The sequence below is a fragment of the Aedes albopictus genome, chromosome 3, assembly GCF_035046485.1.
Source record: "Aedes albopictus strain Foshan chromosome 3, AalbF5, whole genome shotgun sequence".
Lineage (NCBI taxonomy): Eukaryota > Metazoa > Arthropoda > Insecta > Diptera > Culicidae > Aedes > Aedes albopictus.
In genome coordinates, this window is record NC_085138.1 from 93,895,027 (window position 1) to 93,910,185 (window position 15,159).

Here is a 15,159-nt window from a genome sequence, read left to right on the forward strand (position 1 = left end):
CCTAGGATATCCCGACTAACTTTATACTGTCTTTTGAGCTTTCAGTAGACTTACTGGACATGATAGATTACAAATCGTAGCTTTACATAATGAAAGAAGTTACCGTTACACCCGTAGACTTTACGATCTAAACTCAAGAACAGTTTGGATGACCTAGAAAGACCTAGAAAAAATAATCTGCATCATATTATACCTTTTCTATGCTATTGAACACCAAAACCACAAAAATACGTAGAAATAACTCTATACTAATGCTTGGAAAAATTCCGGCTTTAAAGAGTTGAATTCATCCACACTCATCCAATTCCTCTAGCCTATTAGCTACAATCATTTCAGAATCGAAAATTTTCTCACACGATTTTTTCCACCCCACCCTGTACTCCGGAGAACAGGAGAACCGGGTCCCACTGGCAGGCTGGTCGCGAGAGCGAAACGCCACAGCGCAAAACGCAAAACCAGTGCCTCCAGCCCAGCCAGCCAGCCAGTCCAACTCAGACGTTCGAACGAGCTCGCTGTAAGTGACTGGTCGCAGCGTACTTGCTGCGACGAGTACCTATCTCTATTCTCTAGTTACGAACGATTGCCACCGCCTCTCTCTGTGTTTGTGCTAGCAAGTAGCAGCAACACCAGTCCGTCGCGTCAGTTCAGTGTGCGACGAACGACCGACCGGGACTGGCAGAATGCTAACAGAGAGCAGTGTCGTGGTAGTTAGTTAGTTAGTCAGTGTGTAGTATACGCGCGCGCGGGGAGAGCTGTTTTAGGTAAATAGCCTGAATCTAAATCAATGAATCGTGTAGTAGCCGTGCCGGGGAGTGTTGTTGTTTTTGTTATTTTTATTTTCGCGCTGCTGCCCGTCGCGTCCGTCCGTTCCGTTTGTTCGCTTCTACTCTTTGGGAGTACTCTCGCCAGCGCGCGCCGCGGCCGTGTCTCTCGTAGAATCCAGTCCAGATCGCGCGTTGACACGGCGCGATGGGATGGTAGTCAGTATGGAGTAGCCGTACAGTAGCGGTCGAAAAATTGTAGGATTTGTTATCAAATTTTGTTTGTCGTAAATTGAAGTTTAAGGTGAGTAATCTATAACCTGATTTTTTTTCGTTTACAACTATAGCTATTCATACAGGTTCTCGTCCCAGGATATCAACATAGATTTCTTGAAATGCTATTTGATATTTCGTTTCCAAGACTTTATAAAGAAATTCTGCAGGTATTCCTTCCAGAATACATCTACGAATTCTTCCCGATTATCCTCTAGGAAAAATGGATAATTTCCTCCTTCCCCAATCCTCTATCTATCTAGAAATTATAGGAGAAAAAATCCCTTAAGTTATTCATGGAGCAATCATTGAAGAAACATCTGCAGGATTCCTTGAATGAACTCCAAGAGAAACCCCGAAGGATTTTCTAGAGGGATTCCAGAAGAAATTCCTGAAAAATCCTCAATGAATTTCTGTAAGAAACCCAGAAAAAGTTTCTTGAGGAATATCTGAAATACTTCTGTTGGAGTCTCTGTAGGAATTCCTTGTAAAATCTCTGAAGGAGTTTCTGGAGACATTCCTAAAAGAGTATCTGAAGAAATCCCTGAAGAAATTCGTGGTGAAATCTTTGAAGGCATTTCAAGAGAAATCCCTGAAGGAGTTCCTGAAAAATCCTCAATGAATTTCTGGAAGAAACCCAGAAAAAGTTTCTTGAGTAATATCTGAAATACTTCTGTTGGAGTATCTGTAGGAATTCCTGGTAAAATCCCTGAATGAGTTTCTGGAGACATTCCTAAAAGAGTATCTGGAGAAATACCTGAAAGAATTCCTGGTGAAATCTTTGAAGGCATTTCAAGAGAAATCCCTGAAAGAGTTCCTGAAGAATCCTCAATGAATTTCTGGAAGAAACCCAGAAAAAGTTTTTTGAGAAATATCTGAAATACTTCTGTTGGAGTCTCTGTAAGAATTCCTGGTAAAATCCCTGAAGGAGTTTCTAAAAACATTTCTAAAAGAGTATCTGGAGAAATCCCTGAAGGAATTCCTGGTGAAATCTTTGAAGGCATTTCAAGAGAAAACCCTGAAGGAGTTCCTGAAAAATCCTCAATGAATTTCTGGAAGAAACCTAGAAAAAGTTTTTTGAGAAATATCTGAAATACTTCTGTTGGAGTCTCTGTAGGAATTCCTGGTAAAATCCCTGAAGGAGTTTCTGGAGAAATTCCTAAAAGAGTATCTGGAGAAATCCCTGAAGGAATTCCTGGTGAAATCTTTGAAGGCATTTCAAGAGAAATCTCTGAACGAGTTCCTGAAAAATCCTCAATGAATTTCTGGAAGAAACCCAGAAAAAGTTTTTTGAGAAATATCTGAAATACTTCTGATGGAGTCTCTGTAAGAATGTCTTGTAAAATCCCTGAAGGAGTTTCTGGAGAAATTCCTAAAAGAGTATCTGGAGAAATCCCTGAAGGAATTCCTGGTGAAATCTTTGAAGGCATTTCAAGAGAAATCCCTGAAGAAATTCCTGAAATATCCTCAATGAATTTCTGGAAGAAACCCAGAAAAACTTTTTTGAGAAATATCTGAAATACTTCTGTTGGAGTCTGTAGGTATTCCTGGTAAAATCCCTGAAGGAGTTTCTGGAGACATTCCTAAAAGAGTATCTGAAGAAATCCCTGAAGAAATTCGTGGTGAAATCTTTGAAGGCATTTCAAGAGAAATCCCTGAAGGAGTTCCTGAAAAATCCTCAATGAATTTCTGGAAGAAACCCAGAAAAAGTTTCTTGAGTAATATCTGAAATACTTCTGTTGGAGTATCTGTAGGAATTCCTGGTAAAATCCCTGAATGAGTTTCTGGAGACATTCCTAAAAGAGTATCTGGAGAAATACCTGAAAGAATTCCTGGTGAAATCTTTGAAGGCATTTCAAGAGAAATCCCTGAAAGAGTTCCTGAAGAATCCTCAATGAATTTCTGGAAGAAACCCAGAAAAAGTTTTTTGAGAAATATCTGAAATACTTCTGTTGGAGTCTCTGTAGGAATTCCTGGTAAAATCCCTGAAGGAGTTTCTAAAAACATTTCTAAAAGAGTATCTGGAGAAATCCCTGAAGGAATTCCTGGTGAAATCTTTGAAGGCATTTCAAGAGAAAACCCTGAAGGAGTTCCTGAAAAATCCTCAATGAATTTCTGGAAGAAACCTAGAAAAAGTTTTTTGAGAAATATCTGAAATACTTCTGTTGGAGTCTCTGTAGGAATTCCTGGTAAAATCACTGAAGGAGTTTCTGGAGAAATTCCTAAAAGAGTATCTGGAGAAATCCCTGAAGGAATTCCTGGTGAAATCTTTGAAGGCATTTCAAGAGAAATCTCTGAAGGAGTTCCTGAAAAATCCTCAATGAATTTCTGGAAGAAACCCAGAAAAAGTTTTTTGAGAAATATCTGAAATACTTCTGATGGAGTCTCTGTAAGAATGTCTTGTAAAATCCCTGAAGGAGTTTCTGGAGAAATTCCTAAAAGAGTATCTGGAGAAATCCCTGAAGGAATTCCTGGTGAAATCTTTGAAGGCATTTCAAGAGAAATCCCTGAAGAAATTCCTGAAATATCCTCAATGAATTTCTGGAAGAAACCCAGAAAAACTTTTTTGAGAAATATCTGAAATACTTCTGTTGGAGTCTGTAGGTATTCCTGGTAAAATCCCTGAAGGAGTTTCTGGAGACATTCCTAAAAGAGTATCTGGAGAAATCCCTGAAGAAATTCCTGGTGAAATATTTGAAGGCATTTCAAGAGAATTCCCTGAAGAAATTCCTGAAAAATCCTCAATGAATTTCTGGAAGAAACCCAGAAAAAGGTTCTTGAGGAATATCTGAAATACTTCTGTTGGAGTCTCTGTAGGAATTCCTTGTAAAGTCCCTGAAGGAGTTTTTTGAGAAATTCCCAAAAGAGTATCTGGAGAAATCCCTGAAGGAATTCCTGGTGAAATCTTTGAAGGCATTTCAAGAGAAATCCCCGAAGGAGTTCTTGAAAAACCCTCAATGAATTTCTGGAAGAAACCCAAAAAAAAGTTTCTTGAGGAATATCTGAAATACTTCTGCTGGAGTCTCTGTAGGAATTCCTGGTAAAATCCCTGAAGGAATTTCTGGAAACATTCCTAAAAGAGTATCTGGAGAAATCCCTGAAGGAATTCCTGGTGAAATTTTTGAAGGCATTTCAAGAGAAATCCCTGAAGGAGTTCCTGAAAAATCCTCAATGAATTTCTGGAAGAAACCCAGAAAAAGTTTCTTTAGTAATATCTGAAATACTTCTGTTGGAGTCTCTGTAGGAATTCCTGGTAAAATCCCTGAAGGAGTTTATGGAGACATTCCGAAAAGAGTATCTGGAGAAATCCCTGAAGAAATTCCTGGTGAAATCTTTGAAGGCATTTCAAGAGAAATCCCTGAAGGAATTCCTGAAAAATCCTCAATGAATTTCTGGAAGAAACCCAGAAAAAGTTTTTTGACAAATATCTGAAATGCTTCTATTGGAGTCTCTGTAAGAATTCCTGATAAAATCCCTGAAGGAGTTTCTGGAGACATTCCTAAAGGGGCTGTCCATAAACCACGTGGTCATGAGGGGGGGGGGGGTTCGGCCAATGACCATTTTGTATGGACAAATAAAAAAATTTGTATGGAGAAATGACCACGCGGAGGGGGGGGGGGGGTTGAAAGTCCCAAAAAAATGACCACGTGGTTTATGGACAGCCCCAAAAGAGTATCTGGAGAAATCTCTGAAGAAATTCCTGGTGAAATCTTTGAAGGCATTTCAAGAGAAATCCCTGTAGGAGTTCCTAAAAAATCCTCAATGAATTTCTGGAAGAAACCCAGGAAAAGTTTTTGAGAAATATCTAAAATACTTCTGTTGGAGTCTCTGAAGGAATTCCTGGTAAAATCCCTGAAGGAGTTTCTGGAGACATTCCTAAAAGAGTATATGGAGAAATCCCTGGAATTTCTGGAGAAATTCCTAAAAGAGTATCTGGAAAAATCCCTGAAGTAATTCCTGGTGAAATCTTTGAAGGGATTTCAAGAGAAATCTCTGAAGGAGCCTAGAGGAATTGTTGAGGGAGTTCCTGGAAAAATCTCATCAGCAACTTCTCAAAATCCTCAATGATTTGCAAAAAAAAATCCAGAGGAATTGAATGAAAAGTACCTAGCTAAATCCAATAAATACTTTAAAGTTTTTTTGCAGAAATCACTAAGGTAGAAATCTCTCAAAGAATTTCAGATGGAATTCCATAAGAAATCAATCCCTCACGGAACTCCAGGAACTATTTATCAAAAAGTAAATGAAAGTAAAAGTATTTCCTGTAGAAATCCTTGAAGAAATTCCTGTAGAAATCCTTGAAGGAACTGCTGGAGGAATCATTTATTAGAAAAATAGCTGAAGAAATTCTTGAAGGAGCTCCTGGAGAAATCCCTGAACATAAACTTCCTGGATGAATCCTTTAAGGAACTCCCGGAGGAATTCAAGAAAAAATCCTGGAGAAATCTCAGAAGAAACTTCTGCAAGAATCATTGAATAAACTCCAGGAGAAACCCCTAACGGAATATCTGGTCTAGAGAAATGTCTGACTAAAGGAACTTCTTAATGAATCCCAGTACATATTTCTGGAGGCATTCCTCTAGAAATTGCTCGAAGATTCTCTGAAAAACTTTCTAAATCCTGAAGCAATCCATGAAGAATTTTCCGGAAGAATTTCTGAATGAACTCCAGGTGCTTCTAAAGAAATCTCTGAAGGAACTCCCAAAAGAAAATCCGAAAGAACTCACTGAATGGATCGCTAAAGAAATTTCTTGAACAATTCCTAGGAAATTCTGGAGGAACCTCTGGAGAAATTCCTGAAGGAGTCCCTAGAAAAATCCCTGATGAAATTCCTGAAGAAATCCCTGAAAGAGTTTCTGTAGATATTTTTGAAAAAAAATTGCTGGAGAAAACCTTGAAGGAATTGAAGGAAAAATACCGGAAATAGTTCCTGGAGGAATCTTTGAAGGAATTCATCGCCCGCTTCAAAGGGTTAAATAATTCCAGGAAACTCCCTGAAGAATTTCAAGAATAAATTCTTGGAGGAATCTCTGAAGTTATTCATAAATAAATTCCTAATGCACTTTCTGGGTGAATCTTCGGTAAAAACTCCTGGAGAAATCTCTGAAAAGGTTCCCTAAGGAATTCCCCAAGAAATTCCAGAAAAATCTCTCAAGGAAATCCTTCAAAAAAAAAACAGGCAAAATTTTTGAAAAAATCCAGGATCCCAAAAAGGATTCCTGCAGAAATCCATGAAGGAATTCCTAGTGAAACCCCTACAGGAATTTGGGAAAAAATCCCTGGAAGAATCCTCAAAGGAGTACCTGGGCAACTATTTTCATCAATTGCAGGAGAAATATCTTAAAGAAATCAAGGAAAAAATCCTGATGTAATTCCAAGAGGAATTCAAGAACATATTCCTTGAGGAATGGCCGAGAAATCCCTGAAAGAATTCCTGTAGAAATCATTGAAGGAGTTCCTGGAGGAATCCATTAAGGTGTTCATGAAGAAATCCCTCAATGAAAATTCAGGGCAAATCCCACAAAGAATTCAATTAGAAATCCCTAAAGCAACTCCTGTATAAACCTCTGAAGGAATTCTTGGAGGAGTTCCTTTTTTTATTCCGGAGAAATTCTTCAAGAAATTCCAGAAAAAAAAAATCCCTTAAATAACTCCAGGAAAAAAATTCTGGAAGGAATTCCTGGAGAAATCCTAAAATATTCCTAGAAGGAGTTTTTTACATCCTTGAGTAGTACCTACAGAAATCCATGAAGGAGCAGTTCCTGGAGTGAGTTCCTGTAAAAAATTAAGAAGAAATTTCTGAAGGAGTTCTTGAAGGAATCCTTCAAGGAATTCCTGGAGAAATTCCATGAAGAAGTTCCTGTTAAAATCCCTGAAGAAATTTGAGAACAAATCCCTGGAGGAATCCATAAAGGAGATCCTGGGCAAATTGCTTCATAAATGTCAGGAGAAATATCTCAAAGAAATCCAGGAATAATCCCTGAAAAAATGCCTAGAGGAATTGAAGAAAAAAAAATGCTTGAGGAATATCCGAAGAATCCGTGAAAGATTTCCTGTAGAAATTATTGAGGGAGTTCCTTTAGAAATCCTTTAAAAAGTTTATGGAGAAATACCTCAAGCAAGTTCAGGAAAAATCTTACAAATAATTTAACTGGACATCCCTGAAACAATTCCTGGGAAAATCTCAGAATAAATTCCTGGAGGAATTTCTTAAGAATACTTTGAGAAGAAATTTCTGAAGGAGTGTCTGGAGGAATCATTAATGAAGTTCTTGGAGAAATGTCTTCAGCAATATCAGGAAAAATCCTCCCCTGACTTGCAGGATAATTCCTGAAGGCATTCAAGAACAAACTCATAGAGGCATCCCTTAAAAATCTCTGGAAAATTTAATGGAGGAATTCATTAAGGTGTTCATAAAGAAATCCCTCAAAACGTTCTAGGAAAAAAAACATAAAAATTCTAGGAAAAAATACTGAAATATTTCTTGCAGAAATCCCTGAGGAGTTCCTGGAAAGATACCCTGTCGTGTGCAGTATAGTTGTCCCATGTTAATAAGGATTGCCATAGAACATGGGACAGATATGCTACATACGGAAGTACCTGGATCAGCATTCCTGCAGGAATGCCTCCCAGGATTTTTGTAAAGACTCTTCCCGGTAATTTTTTACAATTTAATTTATGAATTTATTCATAGAATATTTTCGAGATTCTTTTAAGTATTCCTATTAAGGTATTTCCAAGCAATGCTTTAAAAAAATGTCTCGGGATTCCACCAGTGATTTTTTAAGCATTTTTCAGTTCCTGCAGGGATTTCCCGTGATTAGTCCAGAGATCTGTCCAGAATTCTTCAGATATTTCTTCTAGGAATATTCCATGGATTCCTTCCAAACATTTTCCGGGATTTTCCAGGATTTTCGAAACAATTACTGGAAATACTTGAAAGATTTTATTAGCCATGCATTCGTGTAAATCTGTCCGGATCGTCATTCTAACAATTTCTTCATGAGTACTTCTTGATTTTCTAATCTATTTGCCACAGCAACATTTTTAAGAATGAATAACATTTCAAAACGTATAAAACAGTAGGGACGGTTTTTCACAGCGTCACCTAGCGGATAAACCTAGAATAAACTATATAGTTCACTACCGGTCAGCTCCTGATGTACTGATAAACTTTGCCGATCATTCTGCTATGTGGTCTGGTTCATGAGATACAGCAGTGTAGAATTTCGAAGACTCATTAGCGCCACCTAACGCATTAACCTTAATTCAACAAGTTCACTATCGGACAGCTATTGATGTTCTGATCAACGTTGTCGAAGACGAAATTCTTCTATGTGGTCTAATTCTCATGATGCAGCAGTTTTCTTAGACTCACTAGTACCACCTAGCGGATAAACCTAGAATCAACAAGTTCACTATCGGACAGCTCCTGATGTGCTGATCAACCTTGCCAAAAACGAAATACTTCTAGGTGATCTGGTTCATGAGATACAGCAGTTCAGAATTTCTAAGACTCACTAGCGCAACCTGGCGGATGAATTTAGAATCAACTAGTTCACTATCGGAAAGCTCTTGATGTACTGATCAACTTTGCTGAAGACGAAATTCTTCTAGGTGGTCTGGTTCTCGAGATACAGCAGCTTAGAATTTCTAAAACTCACTAGCGCTAATTAGCGGATAAACCTAGAATCAACTAGTTCACCATTGAATAGCTGTTGATGTTCTGATCAACTTTGCCGAAGGCTTCGCACTCCAGAATTATTTTTGTGGAATTGCTAGAAAACTTCCGGGGGTTCAGGAGGCGGAGTTTTATCATAGTCGTTTCAAGACATTTCAGGGCGTTTCAGCAGGCTTTAGAGGTGTTCAGAAGATTCTTTAATGGGCTTTCTAGGGCTTTACCCTTTTAAAGCCGGATTTTTCCCAAGCGTTATTATAGTTTTTACTACGTATTCTACTGTGGTTTTGGTGCTCAACAGCATAGAAAGGGTAGAATATGATGCAGAATATTTTTTTTTTCTGGATATCCTAGTTCATTCAAACTGTTCTTGAGTTTAGATCCTAAAGTCTACGCGTGTAACGGTAGATTATTTTATCATACTGTTCGCGCACATAAGAGCGTCTGTACTGATCTGTCGGTATCTGATTAATCACTGGAGTTCCGGAAATGATAATCACTGGATAGTATGCGGTCTGTCTGAATGCTTGGTTTTATTGGTTGGAATAATCGGGTCTGTTTCACACGGAACATATTGGTCTGATTAACTTTACAAGTACTTAGCTGAACATTAACACGGTAACTTGTAATTATTGGACTGTAACACTTTACAACGGACGCGGGACTTATAGCAAGTACGATTTGGACGGATACTTCGAAACAACTATATTGCTACTATATACTGACAATGATACAAGGATTGATACTTGATACTGATTTGGACTAGAACATGGCAGTGGTTAAATACTGTTTGGCTGACCTTTGGTGCATTGTACTGTGTGATGAATGCGCTTATGTACATGATCTATTATCGCTGATGGTTACAAGTGCTACATTGTTGCATTTTACTGAGAGTACAGACAAACTTCTCTAATGCGGATCAAAACCTAACTTTAAGCCTAAACACATACTAAACTATGATTTGTATCAGATCAGTCGGGATCCTAGGTCATCATACCTGTTCTTGAGTTCAGATCCTGAAGTCTACGGGTGTAACGTTAGCTTCTTTCATTATACAAAGCTACGTATACTGTATACTATCATGTTCAGTAAGTCTTCTGAAAGTTTGAAATACAGCATTATCAGTCAGGATATCCTAGGCAATTCAAACTGTTCTTGAATTTAGATTCTAAAGTTCCTGTGGTTTCTCTAAATGACATTTGAGTTTTCAAGGGCTTCACGGATCCCAGCAGATTATGCAACGCGTTCATTTATGGTGAAAACACGTACAGTTATTCTTGTAGACTTGAAGGACTTCATTATAGAATAGTTTGGACGACTCTGAATCTACCAAAGGTTTATAATAATATCAGGTAGGCTTCAGATTGGTCCAGTAACAGCGGTTGATTATGCAACATTTCTCAGCTTAACAGATATGGCTACTGTTACGAGTGTAGACCTGATGTTCTGAACTCCAAGGTAGTTTGGCTGACCTGGATTATCCATATAGCTTCTATAAATGACATTGTAGGTTTCAAGAGCTTCACGGATCCCAGCAGATTATGTAGTGCTATTATTTATAGCAAACACCCATAAAATTAGTCCTGTAGTTTTGAAGAATTTTACAACAGGACAGTTTGGAACATCTAGAACATCCCAGAATATACAAAAAAACCTTTTGGTGTTGTTGACGAAGCTTAAATGAATACATATGAACGTTACCCATATCCAAATTCAGCTTTTAGAACAACTGGTATGCCAATTGTTTCGTTTTAATAGAGGACTTAATTTGCAACAACTTTGCCGAAGACAGTATTCTATTTCGTTGAATGTGTGAATTTATACAGCCGTTTCTATGTTGGGGTCATATATGAGCCTTTCGGCTCCGAAAGGGTTAAGGGGATGGGTTTCAGGGATGCTTCAATGCATTTCAGGAGGTTTCAGAGGGACCTACGAAGGCTTCAGTGGCTCTCGGGTGACCTTTACGGGAGTTTCAGGGGGTTTCGAAGGTGTTGCAAAACAATTACTTTGCGTTTCAAGGCGTTTCATGTCGCTTAGAAGGGGTTTTAGGGGGCTTGCCACAACCTTTCAGATGAGCTTCACGGAGATTTCAAGCTGGTTTCAGAGACGGTTCAAGGCGCTAAATCATTTCATGGTGCTTTAGTAGGTTTTAGAGGGGAGGAGGCTTCACAGGTTTCCAGAGGCGTTACAAAGCGTTCCAGGGGGTTTCAGAGGTTTCATAGGGGTCCAATAGGACCCAAAACGTTCTAGACTGATTACTCTTGTACATCCAATGAACTAAAAGCATGTATTTAAGTCAAACTCACAAGTTCTGCATGTACATCCGATGACTTATGCTCAAGGATGTGTCTAGGGAACTTTAAATAGTACTGAGCATCGACCGCCACTGCACACTGGGCCAGGAACAGAGATTAGCAAGACAAAACCTCTAGCACATTGGGGTTACGTCCTATCAAGTTGGTGTCTTCGGCAAAGTTGTTGGGTTTTATCTGCGCCTCAAATTGCGCTTGGAATTTAGTTCGTAAAACCGCCGCATAGGTGGCGCTGCGTTGCTAACTTTTTTATTTCACATTCTAGAGCTTTGGCGTCTTCGGCAAAGTTGTAGAACAGGCAAAAATATGAAAAGTTGTCGAAGACACCAAAACTGTAGCTCTTAAAATAACAAAGTTACATTGAATTTTATAAACGAACGAACCGAAAATTTAAGGTTTTATGTCTTTCTCTTGTTTTTCAGCCTGCATGTTGCCATGGCAACAGAAAACAACAATCGCAGCAGTCGAACAAGATCGTACATTTGAAATTGTGTTTCACTCTTGCAATAATCATGCGTTTTCAGGAATAATATGTTCATTTGTATTAGTAGTAGAAATTCCTGTTTAATGTATATGAATGTTATATCGCTAGCTGTCGATGTGCACTTTCCTGATTTTGCCCGAATTAAACGCATTTTTCGTAGGTGAATTCACTTCTAGTATCTTTTATACTTTTGTTTCATGCATTTTAACATCAAATCATAAACATTATTAACAGCAAAACTGAAGAATTTATCAGATAAAAGTTAACAAATTATCCATTCACGGCCTTTGTAGATTGTCAAGATAGCGAACAAAAGGTATATTATTTTAATTCACTAATATATTTATTTTATTAAGTATGATTGAAGTAAGCAGCATTAGCATGCGGAATATCGCGGGATTTTATTGAACATAAAACTGTCTCACTTGAAGTGCAAATTTTCGGTAATGCCAATCCGTGTGGTCAAATGATGAAATTCAAATAACTCAACGTACATATGTACAGATGGGTAAATTATTGGTTAAATTGGGAAAAAATCCACAGCTCAGGTGAGATTTGAACTCACGACCCTTATTCGCTAGACAAGTGCTTTACCAACTAAGCTACCGAGCCAATTAATGACCCAGCAACTTAGTTATCATAAGGCTCAATTCTTATCTCATCGATCTATATCATCTTCCCCTAAACCGCAAATATAACCATCTCTGTTGTACATATGTACATATGTACGTTGAGTTATTTGAATTTCATAATTTGACCACACGGATTGGTATTACCGAAAATTTGTGTAGAGAATAGGATTAATAGATTAAAGAAAAAACAACTAGTTCATGCATGGAGTCAATTTAGTTATTGTAGTAGCCAATAAATTAAAAATCATAGGAGACCTGCGTAGGAAAATTTTATAATAAAATGAGTCTTAACAGTGAATTTGGAGAGACAAGTCGAAAAAAACAAAACCTCTCATTAATTACCAGATCTACAAGAAAATCCCTTTGCCTCGTGTGGTTCCCATTATCTGCCCGTTTATCGTCAAAATCATCGTTCAAGTGTCTGGTCCTCGTCCCGATTCATCTGGTGGTGGAGCAAATCCTGTCCCTGTTCGTTGCGACCCTGCCAGGTATCTGTTCCTGTCGATCAAGCCTGATATCATTAGCATTGTCCAGTGAAAATTGAACAATTGATTGATCGTTTAAACAGTGTTCTCGATTTGATGTATCCATATATTTTTTTTTTTTCGACTTGTCTCTCTAAATTCACTGTTAAGACTCATTTTATTATAAAATTTTCCTACGCAGGTCTCCTATGATTTTTAATTTATTGGCTACTACGATAACTAAATTGACTCCATGCATGAACTAGTTGTTTTTTCTTTAATCTATTAATCCTATTCTCTACAATTTGCACTTCAAGTGAGTCGTTTTCGAGCATCTACCTCTACGTAGTTATTCGTCGTATCAAATAGAATGCGAACGACGCGTTTGATCGCCTTCCAGGTAGCATTGTTCTTCCTCTACAAGTGGTTGAGGAAGCGTTGCCTGTACGATAGGCAAACAGTTTCAAACAATAAACAAATCGCTTTCGCTCTTCGTACATATGTACAACAGAGATGGTTATATTTGCGGTTTAGGGGAAGATGATATAGATCGATGAGATTAGAATTGAACCTTATGACACCTAAGTTGCCGGGTCATTAATTGGCACGGTAGCTTAGTTGGTAAAGCACTTGTCTAGCGAATAAGGGTCGTGAGTTCAAATATCACCTGAGCTGTGGATTTTTTTCCCAATTTAACCAATAATTTACCCATCTGTACATATGTACGTTGCGTTATTTGAATTTCATAATAAAACTGTCGATGAAGTGATATGAAAATTAAAATCAATTGCCCCGCGATGGTGAAATGTTTTAAAAGATGCTCATGAAATTTCTCAGCAAACGCATTACGCTTGATATAATAATTAGTGTGTAAGTGTCATAAGTAATCTCACGCTCCCAAATTCATCCTATTTGAAAACAAGCAATTACGGCGCCGTTTGATTCCGTTTTTTTTTGTTTTTTTTTGTGCTCACTTCTAACAAAAATACAAAAAAATAAGAAACAAAACAAACAACGCTTCAAACCCGTGATCGTCGCAAAATGAAAATGGGAGCCATATGCTTAAAAAGGGTACGAATACTCTATTAGTGAAATAAAAAATCTACCTTTAGCCATTCTGCTATTTTGAAATCCCACAAAAACTGTAAAATTGATAATTCGAAAACTTTTATCTGACAAATCTTTTAGATTGTCTGTTGCAGTTGATATTGTTTCAGATTTGACGTGAAAACGGATAAAACAAAGGTAAAGTTGAGACTCATATAAGACGCTGTCAACCATTTTACGCCAACCACAATATCTCAGCTACCTTATATCCGATTCATTTTATTTTTTTTAATTCGTTTTTGCTCAAATTAGGCTCCTTTTTAGACCTATCAAATACTGAAAATAAACTTATTTGGATGCACGGCAATCTGGAATTTGCGGTGGACGTAAAGTGAGTGGCAGCGTCTTGTAGCAGTCCCGAATGTTTAAAAAGATTCAAGAAGTTAATTAACTCACCTACATGTGTTTCATTCAGGCAAAATCAGGAAGGTGCAGATTACGCTATATCACTCATATACACTAAAACAGGAATTTCTACTACTAATACCTAGACATGGTTCTACCCCATTACCCCGAATGCCACTACCCCGAACGCCATTACCCCGAACGCCACTACCCCGAAAGCCATTACCCCGAATAGGCCATTACCCCGAAAGCCGTTACCCCGAATGGGCCATTACCCCGAACGCCACTACCCCGAATGGGCCACTACCCCGAACGCCATTACCCCGAAAGCATATTTTTAGATGGGTTATTCTGCTGATGGGTATTTTATATTTTTATTAATTTATTAACATTACTGACATCTTTAATACCAGAAGATATCATTGTAAAGAATAACCTTAAAACAAAATAATGGAATAATACGTATTAGAGATGATCTTGTATGAAATAGAGCTGTCAGCAAAGGTCCTTCAAATACTGGCTATCGATATTGGCTCATTAGGCTGAAAAGACATTTGGCCAAAGTATCACTAATAAGTCTAATGATCATTAGGCGAGATCGAATAATACAAATTGCAAAATAGGCCCGGAAAGAACATTTTATAGTTAGAAAAACAAAAAATACTTTAAGGAGGAATAGACGATAGAGGACGAGGAATAGAAACTCAATAACAGTGTAACTTAAAAAAAATATCTTAAATGTGAAAAAAAATGTGATTGATAGGTTGGCCGTCAATAAAGTCTGCAAGGATATAACTAGAAAGAACAGCATATAAATTAAAGAAGGGCAAATCTCCTATGGGAACATTCATAAACTACGTAGACCGAATTTTGGTCACCTGGGTCCTCTCCCCCTCCTCATCGTAGAATTTTAAAAGACAATTACACCGTCTTCGGCCAGAGGCCGCACAGGCTGTACATTACTAACATTAGACAATGGACAACACGTATAACACTCAGTGTCCCGGTGGAGTACAGTGACCCCATACCGATGAATCACCTTAATTTTTGTACACTATTTATGAATCACCATGTTGATCAAATGGAGTGATCCATAAACTGTG

At 37.9% G+C, this 15,159-nt stretch overlaps 1 protein-coding gene across 5 annotated transcripts in view; it reads left to right on the forward strand.

Annotated features, from left to right (window-relative positions):
* Positions 1-624: 624 nt before the first annotated feature.
* The window catches only part of LOC109411737 (mucin-19), a 223,838-nt gene continuing 209,303 nt past the window's right edge, over positions 625-15,159 (forward strand). For 4 of the 5 annotated variants that reach the window (XM_062859880.1, XM_062859881.1, XM_062859883.1 and 1 more), the window contains exon 1: positions 625-1,065. The gene's annotated coding sequence lies outside the window, so the exon portion shown is untranslated. The remainder of the gene's footprint in view (positions 1,066-15,159) is intronic. The other variant, XM_062859882.1, reaches the window with a different exon arrangement.